A 9,999-nucleotide genomic window follows, 5' to 3' on the forward strand; every position below is an offset into this window, starting at 1 on the left:
CCTACAGTGCCTTGATGAACTTGTGGATAGTATGCCATGATGAATACAGGCATGCATCAATGCAAGAGGATGTGTTACTGGGTATTAGAGGTACTGGTATGTACAGCAATCTGGACCACCACCTCTGATGGTCTCACTGTATGGTGGTACAACATGCAATGTGTGGTTTTCATGAGCAATATGAAGGGTGGGAATAAAGTTTATGTTGATCTCTATTCCAATTTTCTGTACAGGTTCCAGAACTTTCAGAACTGAGGTGATCCAAAACCTTTCTTGATGTGTGTACTTGCAGTCAAGAGGGCATTGGTGGCACATTGCTTGAGAGTCTGTCTTTGACCTCTTTCCTGATAGATGCACTTGATCCGGTGCCTACTATCAGTCTTCTTGCTACATCTTTGACAACTGGTGTACTGGTGACAACTTACAACAGCACAGTTGCCACAACTGTGTCATGTTCATTGATACCAGTTTGGGCAAGGACATCCTCAAAGATGTCAGGTCTAATTGTTGCCCTTAGATCTAATATATTTCCATTATGAAGGGGATTCTGAACTATCTGTTCTAAGTAGTTTTCAGAGAAACCATTTAGTAACATTTTACAGGATATCTTGTCATGCCCACCATTTAAAAAACTATAATTTTCCCAGGCATTTTTCGATGATTAAAGTCTGCACCTATGATTACAGTGTGATTGGGGAACCTGCATAAAAGCAAATGAGGTTCCCCTATAGTTTTCTGTTACTTAAGGTGGTGAGTCTGTTAGGTGATAGAAAGATCCAGTTACCATTTTTTGCCCACACCTAATACTGAGTTTTTCCCAGACAGTCTCACATGCAGCTTCAATTTCTATTTTTGCATATCTGAATTCCTTCTCTATTGTGACAAATACACCACTTCCATGTCCCATTTGCCTACCCTTTCAATATGTACTTAAATTGTCCTCAGAAATCTCACTACCATCAATTTCAGGTTTCAACCAGCTTCCTCTGCATGGTATTGTGCGAGTTCCACTGCTTTTCAGGTGCCCTTCAATCTCTGGCAATTTGTTGCAAATACTTTGCCAGTTAACTACTGGGATGTAATACTCTTGGCTATAAGAGTCTTCTGGACATTACAGTAATACTTCTGGGTCTCCTTTCTGGGTCTCCTACAGCTATTGTTATCTGGACTAGATGTGGAGAGTTGCTTAATGTAAAAATCCTTATGTGCACCCCACAATCAGCTATGTTGGTAGCAGCCTTTGATGAATAGTGCACACCTGACCCATTTAGGGCCTCCCCTCATTAGGAGGACCCTACAGTTCTCAACACCATGCTATGGGCCCAGGAAGTTGCAGCCTAGATTGTCACAGAACCCTCGAAGTCTTTGGTTCAGTCCTCCCACTCAGTTCAGGACCAGGGGACAGTGATGCAGACAGCAAGCTTTATTGAAACTCCATGTGCAAGGCTGGTCTGCTAAATTTTCTCTGTCAGTTGCTGTAATGATCCTTGGAGTGCAAATAACAGGCATTGTTTGTTCCATCATGTACAACAAAATGCAGTTGGTTGCATCCTGTTTCCTCAGTGCCTGCCTGAATAGCCTCTTCAACATGTTTAATGAAGCCCCCTGGCACACACACTGATTGCACTTTGTGTTCCTTTACATCTCTAGCTGCCATTTCCCTAAGGCATACCATTATTTCTATATATGAAGACAGTAACTGTTCTCGAAAGAACAGATTCTGTTGATGACCGTGCAGCTTTTCCCTGGAATAAACGATGACTAACTGAAACCCTCAGCTGCCGGCAGGTGTTGCTGATATACCTCGATGTGGACAGTTGAAAATGTGTGCCCCGACTGGGACTCGAACCAGGGATCTCCTGCTTACATGACAAACGCTCTATCCATCTGAGCCACCGAGGACACAGACGAATAGCATGACTGCAGGGACTTATCCCTTGCACGCTTCCCGCGAGGTATATCAACAACACCTGCCGGCAGCTGAGGGTTTCAGTTAGTCATCATTTATTCCAGGGAAAAGCTGCACGGTCATCAGCAGTATCTGTTCTTTTGAGAACAGTTACTGTCTTCATATATATACTTAAAGGTTGCCCAGCCATTGACCTTCGTCTGTGCGAATGCGCACAGGTTGCCCAAACTCTTACGGGAATCGTCAAAGTGTGTGCGAGTAATGAGTGGATGGGCAAATGTCTATAAGGTACATTACATATGTAGACTTTTGGAGAGTTGGGAATGTGAGTCTCGCGGGAAGCGTGCAAGGGATAAGTCCCTGCAGTCATGCTATTCGTCTGTGTCCTCGGTGGCTCAGATGGATAGAGCATCTGCCATGTAAGCAGGAGATCCCAGGTTCGAATCCTGGTCAGGGCACACATTTTCAACTGTCCACATTGAGGTATATCAACAACACCTGCCAGCAGCTGAGGGTTTCAGTTAGTCATCATTTATACCATTATTTGTTATACCTTTGAAATACTAGTAATTAACAGATGCCTACCCTTTTGTGTTTGCCTTCTCTGGACACAGAACAAAGCAGGTGTCCCCAAAACAGGCGAATTGAATCAGTACCTTGAACTTGTTGGTTTGGGGGATTGGGGTAGCATCCTGAGTCCTCCCTGGTCTCTCTCTACCCCATACAGAGTGTCTAGATCTACCATTGACACACAACTCAAAATCAAGTGGATAAGTAATGACATATCTCATACTTCATGCAGAGGAGACAGGATCCACAGGAGAGGACATTACATGAGGCATCTTTGGCACCATGGATACATGACTCTCAGGACCTGTTCCAACCTGCCAATCATTTGACAATAGACAGTGTAATTTCCAGCTGCTTACAAAACATCAACCAACTCATCCTGTGCTTGGGAACAGCATTCACAGTAGGACTGCATTGTGACTGGTGCAAAGTTTAACAGAAAACTGAACAAATAACTTGAAACTAATATCTTTTAGTCTGTTGAGCTAAAAAATTACTGATTCCCCATAAGAACTGAAGCAAATAGACAAAATGAGATCTCTATTAAGGCAACAGAAAAATGTATGATAAAATTACTAGCTTCCTAAAACTTCTTGAAGGTAGTTATAATCACTAATAAACCAAAAAAATAAGTTAATTTACAATAAATGTAGATAATATACAGCCTACTTGCATGAAAGGGGAAACTAAATTTAACACAATATGTTACTTAGAATAGCTGCTATGGTAACTAAATCACCAAAACTGAGTTAATAATATGACTTAGTTCATGCACAGGACAATGGTAACTTCCAAAAATCTCAGAAATATATGTTAATGTGCGTTGATACACACTGAAATTCAGGGCAATCTATTCTTTGGCAGTAACTGTGACCCACATACATTGCTCTCCTACAAAATGAGTTATTCACAGTTCTCGTAACTTATGATAATTTTCAAAAATTTAGTTTTGTATATGTCCAATAATTCTCAAAAATAACCTGTTTCTCCTGTAATTATGGAATGAAATGAGAGAACAATTGTTTTGTTTGAGGGTAAGCCTACTATTCTCAAAAATTTTAAAAGAGAGCAAATAAGTTTAAGCCTACAATTGATAAGATAATTTTATTGTTATTAGGCCATTACATCAATAGACAAATTTTTGTGCAATAGACAAGTTTTTTGTTCAGCACAGTCATTACATTAGTAAACAGAATAATAAAGCATTGTTGACTTACAATTCAGTATCACAGTCAAAGAACTCTTTTAATTCACACTCTGGAAGGTCTTGTACTATCTGCGGAAGCTTGGCCCACAATCTCATAGCTATTGACTGTCTTTGTTAGTCTATGGTAAGATGTACATATGGACTTGTTTTCCTTTGTGTTGTGACCATGGACATTATTTCTACGTTTTAATTTATTTAGGTTCTTTTTTGTGTAGATTAACACTTGGTATACGTATAAATTTATTACAGTCATTATTTTGCTTTCAGTGAACAAGGGCTTGCAATGTGCTTTATGTTGAGAACATGTAATGACTCTGATTGCTTTCTTCTGCAGAAGTAATATATTTTGAACATGGCTCGAGTTTCCCCAGAGAATAAGTCCATATGACATAATACTTTGGAAGAATGCAAAGTAAGAAGTCTCAACATAAGCTGCTGGTACATATTTCATAAGACACCTTAATAAATAAATTACTCTAGACAGTTTCACACTAATATGTTTTATATGTTGTTCCCAGGACAATCTGTTATCTAAGTATATCCCCAAGAACTTTATATAGGTTTTCTCCCTTAGGCTAAATAACATTTTTTTTGTGTTTTGTTCTCATTCAGGAGTAAACCAATATGGTGCTTGGGCAAGTGTACTGTGAACAGAATCTTTTAGCGTATTGAGGTCGTTGTTGTAGTTTAAGAAGGTTGTGTCATCTGCAAACAGGACTGTACTGGAACTTATAAAGGAGAGTAAGTCATTAATCGTAACCAGAAACAAAAATGGTCCCAAGACAGAGCCCTGTGGAGCTCCCATCTTAGTATGTTTCTTAGTAGACTTTTCTGAGCTAATACACACAATTTGCCTGTGGTCTTGGAGATACGATGTTGACAATACTAGTACAAGTATTTATGGTACTTGCAGATGTTTGAAATTTCATAATATATCACAGTACAAACGAGTATATATACAGTCAGTGAAAGCTTATGCAGAAGTTAAATGAACAGTAAAATATGTGAATCTAGAATTTCAAATTAGCACATGAATCTGGCGCACTAGGTCTCATACAAAGTCAGCTTTTATATATAAATAAATGAGCAAGTTGCATGGATTTTTTACTTAGTTGATATTGTGACAGCTTCTACAGTGGCACGCCGAAGGTGAACACTGCAGCATCAGTTTGTCAGCCAAAATCGTGAAAATGAGTAGCACCAACAAAGCACTTCTACCTGGAGCAGTTAACAATGCAATTCTACTGACATGTTTGGTTAACAATACAATATCTTTCTCACAGCAGCAGCAGTCATCCTTTGATTATTAATTGGATGCTATACTGATTCTTCGACAAATGTAGATTAGTTCAACAACAGATAGTGTTAGTGACTAGGTAAGATAATAAATACATTGTTACCTTTTCGTTTTATTTGTAATAATGTGGTGTTGCCTTTTTTTTTTTTTTTTTTTTTTTTTTTTTTTTTTTTTTTTTTTTTTTTTTTTTTTTTTTTTTTTAAACATGTAAGTATATTCAAAGGCCTGCTTCTGAGCTGACAATCCAGTCATTTATAGTTACAATAAAAGCAGTCTTTGGAGCAGGCAGAATTTGTACTGTTCATTAGCTCACTGCATCCCAGAAAAGGAATGATGAAAGATTAACAAGCATTGGGAAATGGACTCATACCAGCAATACAGTGTCATTGTTGACACGGCCAGCAGCCATACACGGGGATATAAGAGTACATGAATTTAATAATAATAAAAAAATTCTCAATAGTTGATTCCATAAATTTAAGTAAAATTGAAACAGACACTACACTGCCCCAATGTCAACAATAATCATTCAAAGGATTGTTACTGAAGTCATTTCATACTCAATGCATATTCATCAATAGAACCATAGAACAAGTCTTTCAGTCAAGAACAATAATACAATACAGTGGCTATAGCAGGAATGGTAAATGAATGTCTATGTGACAAACTTCATCACATTTATGTAAGACCTCAGGGAAACAAAAAGAATTAATGTCGATCATCTTCACACTGAAGAATTTGTTTCACATTATACTAAGTGTGGCAGGGTAAGTCAATTGCTTTACACCTTAACTAAATAATGTTGTAGCAAGTGTATGTAGTTGAAATATGCGTAACTTAATAAGTAATTTAAAAAGTGTTTATCATCGCCAGTATGTTCACGGCAAGACAATAACTTAACTATGTTGACTCTAAATTGACAGAAACTTCCCCAGTATGTTCATGGTAAGACAATAGCTTAACTATGTTGACTCTAAATCAACAGAAACTTCCTCTTGACAAAAAATCAATGGTACAATAAATGTAAATGAAACAGCTAAATATTTTTTTTTTTTATAATATGAGTGTTGGATTGCTGTCACACCATTCAGGAACTTGGGCAAAAGTTTCAAAAAATGAAGTTTCTTTTTAATATTTATTTACATGACATCTGAACCAGTTTAGCTCCCTTCAGTTTTGCGGCCTGTTAGTTGTGCTGGGTTGACTCATGTCCTGACATGTCTGTGCCCACAGAGAGCCAACACAAGAATGGGGGCAGGACTTTCCAATTCAGGATTTCATCAGCTTTCCTGGTGTTATTTTTATGTTCATTTTACTGATGAAGTGGACAGACAAGCCATGAAGTGCAGCAAGAACAGCAACATTACAATTTGTCAGCTGTTGTGCGGTGAGAGTGTGGATGGCGGCCCAACTTCCTGGCAATGTTTCAGTGGCATGTTGTACATTAAAAAAATATAACAAGGATCAGAATGACTAAACACACAGTCCTTCATGAAAATGAAACTTATCATTACGCCAGGAAAACATATATGATTGGCTTGGTCTTAAATGTGAGGGCAGAGGAATGTAAAATAACACAATATACACATGTATATATCTATCCTAAGCAGTGCAATTTAATTCTCTCAACTTTGAAAGAATAATATGCTATTAATTCTAAGTGACTCTGCTTAAACTGAACTGATTACCAAAACTGTGAGTAAAGAAATGGCCACTTTTACAGTAATACCACTGGACCAGGGAAACCTGTAAAGCCCGCTGGTCTGTCTGGCAAAATATTAACAGATATGTCCCAGCAGGATCAAAATAATCTTCAAACCTTTCACTCTGAGCCCAGAAAACTAGATGCATCCGTATGTTGTCAAAATGGGGCCTGGCTACCAGCAGTAGACTTACAAACAACTCAAGATATCAGCTGTGTAGAAGTGCCCTTAAGAAGACAAACTGAACCCAGGGTTAGCAAAAATAGTCTTCTGTTCTTACATATTAATATACAGTCTGTAAGAAAGAAGTTGGGGGAATTGCAGTACTGGTTAGAAACTTCCAACTGTGGTATACTTAGTGTAAATGAGCACTGGCTAGCCGGCCGAAGTGGCCGTGCGGTTAAAGGCGCTGCAGTCTGGAACCGCAAGACCACTACGGTCGCAGGTTCGAATCCTGCCTCGGGCATGGATGTTTGTGATGTCCTTAGGTTAGTTAGGTTTAACTAGTTCTAAGTTCTAGGGGACTAATGACCTCAGCAGTTGAGTCCCATAGTGCTCAGAGCCATTTGAAACATTTTTTTGAGCACTGGCTATATTTATCAGAAATTGACCTCAATATTGCATTTGGTTACTCCTTAGCTAGTAGTTACTGCAGATCAACAATTGGACATGGGAGTGTTGCAATATATATTTTAAGAATGGACTAAATCTACAATACTTTACTATTTATGTCACAGACCTGTGTTTAGACACCACCTTTGAGGCTGCAGTTGTACATATACCTAAACATAATATTATTGTTGCATCTGTATATTGCACACCATCTTCTAGTGAATATGAATTTATAGAAAATTAAAAAAAACTGTTAGTCTTACTAACTAAGCCTAAATATAAATACCAAAGAATCTTAATTTTTGGTGATATTAATATGGACATCAGGGTACAGAGTCATATCATATTGGAATTCTTGGATAGCTTAAGATCTTTTGATTGCTATTGTCTAAATGATAGGCCTACAAGATATAATGCATGCTTAGACAATATAATAAGTAATATCCATGAAAATAATGTTGAAATTGGAGTAGTCAAGTTAGGTCTAGCTGACCATGATGGCCTATGGATTACAGTTCCAGTCAGCATTCCAGATGAACAACACAAAACTGTTATACCTATGAATGAATAACATAAGAGAGTTTAGAACTTGATTAAGGTCAGTTAACTGGAATGACATCTTATACAAAGATATATGTGTGAATATCACAAGCAAATTATTTATAGAGGAAATTGCAAGAATATTTGATGAGTGTTGTCCCAGATTAGTAAAAAGACAGAATAATAACCAAGCTCATAAACCACAGAGACTAAATAATTGGTTTACACCATACCTCAAGAGCATCAGGATTATGGTTCTTATGTTTAAGGTCAGATCTCATAAAGACAGCGAGTACAAAGAGATGTACACTAGAATAAGAAAAATTTATAGATCTGAAATAAGCCTGGCAAAATGTAGGGTGAATGATAACTATATTCTTAAATACAGAAAGTAATTAAAAGTGAAATAAATAGACCAAGAACTCAAGCTATACCCATAGCCCCAGATATCTTAAACTCACACTTCATTAACTTCAGTTTACAACAAGATTTATCTCACCCCAACACCACGCTTGATGCTTAAACTCTTTTAGGTTCAAATAAGAATGTAGTTCATAAATTCTGCTGGGCAACAGTAACTGAAAATGATGTTAGCAAAGCAATATGCAAACTAAGTAGTTCCAGAACAGAGGACTTCTATGGTCGGTCAAACTTTGCCATAAAGAAGATATCAAGAGATCTTCTTTCCCCTCTAACCACTTTTATTAACTGTATATTACAGCAAAGAATTTTCCCCGACTGTTTGAAAATAGCAGTAACTATTCCCATATTTAAGAAAGTAAGTATCGCCCTATCTCATTAATCCCAATAATAACTGAAATAATCAAAGACTGAGTTCATCAACAAATGAATCACTATTTTGAGAGGAATAACTTTTTATGTAACTCACAGTATGGATTCAGGTCTAAACTATCCACAGTTCAAGCGGTTGAAAATATTGTTAGTGATATATATGATGGCTTTGAAAATAAATTAATCTCTTGTGCTACTCTCCTAGACCTGAGTAAAGCATTTGACACTGTATCTCATAGTACTTTGATCATGAAATTAAGACACTACGGCTTGGAAGAGGACACCCTAAAATTATTAGAATCCTACTTAAGCAACAGAGTACAATTTGTTAGTGTAAATGGGCAGCTGTCAAACCCACAAACAATAAAAAGAGGTGTACCACAGTATTTACCCTGTAAAACAGTCCTCTATGCGGACAATACAACTTTTATCAATTCAGGACAGACTCTTGAAAAAAATAATATAATATTTGAAAAATCAGTTCATTGGTTTAGTGCAAACTCCCTATACATAAATGAAACAAAAACAGAGGAAATATTCTTTAATTTAAAGGTATCAAACGAAGAAAATAAGTCCATTAAACTGTTAGGAATGATGATTGACCAGAAACTTAACTGGGATAATGACCAGAAACTTAACTGGGATAAACATGTCACATACGTCTGTTCTAAACTTGTATGTGCTATGTTCATACTTTATAAGCTTGGGAATAATGTCAGCAAAAACTGACTGCTGCATTAATATTTTGCTTACATCCACCCCCATCTTTCATATGGTATTCTGCTCTTGGGAAATTCTCCCAATTCAGTATCAATTTTCATATGCCAAAAAAAAGCTCTTCGATGTATAGTGGGTTTATCTCCTAGGGATACATGCAGGGAACATTTCAAAAAACTTATCATGACAGTTCCTTGTTTGTACATCTATTATTGCTTATTACACATAAAAGAAAACATAGCTCAATGTCCCCTTAGATCATCTGTCCACACCCATAGTAAAAGATGAAACCACACAATTGATCTGCCATACTCTAGATTGTCCAAGATACATAATAGTTATAAATATGTAGGCCTCGAACTGTTTAATATGCTCCCTAAAATTGTACAAACAGTATCTAAAAATAAATTTAAGACAACATTGGGTCAATGGCTCAAAGGTAAAGCATTTTACTCAGTTGATGAATATAAAGATTGTAATATGGCAGATTTGCTTTTTTAACATAGAGAAAGGTACCTCTGCCTGTAGTAGGACCTAAATTTGGAAAAACAATATTTAACATATAGGCATAATAGACCTATGTCGAGTGCTCTACATTTGTATCAATATCTTCGGATAATGACATAGTGTTATCACCATGTATATGATAATG

General features: G+C 36.9%; 1 non-coding gene across 1 annotated transcript; it reads left to right on the plus strand.

Annotated features, from left to right (window-relative positions):
• The first annotated feature begins 2,292 nt into the window (after nt 1-2,292).
• On the plus strand, nt 2,293-2,367 carry Trnat-ugu. Its single transcript has one exon. It is a non-coding gene; the product is annotated as a tRNA-Thr (tRNA).
• Nucleotides 2,368-9,999: the final 7,632 nt, after the last annotated feature.

Source organism: Schistocerca americana, chromosome 4 (assembly GCF_021461395.2).
Source record: "Schistocerca americana isolate TAMUIC-IGC-003095 chromosome 4, iqSchAmer2.1, whole genome shotgun sequence".
In the NCBI taxonomy this organism is placed as follows: Eukaryota; Metazoa; Arthropoda; class Insecta; order Orthoptera; family Acrididae; genus Schistocerca; species Schistocerca americana.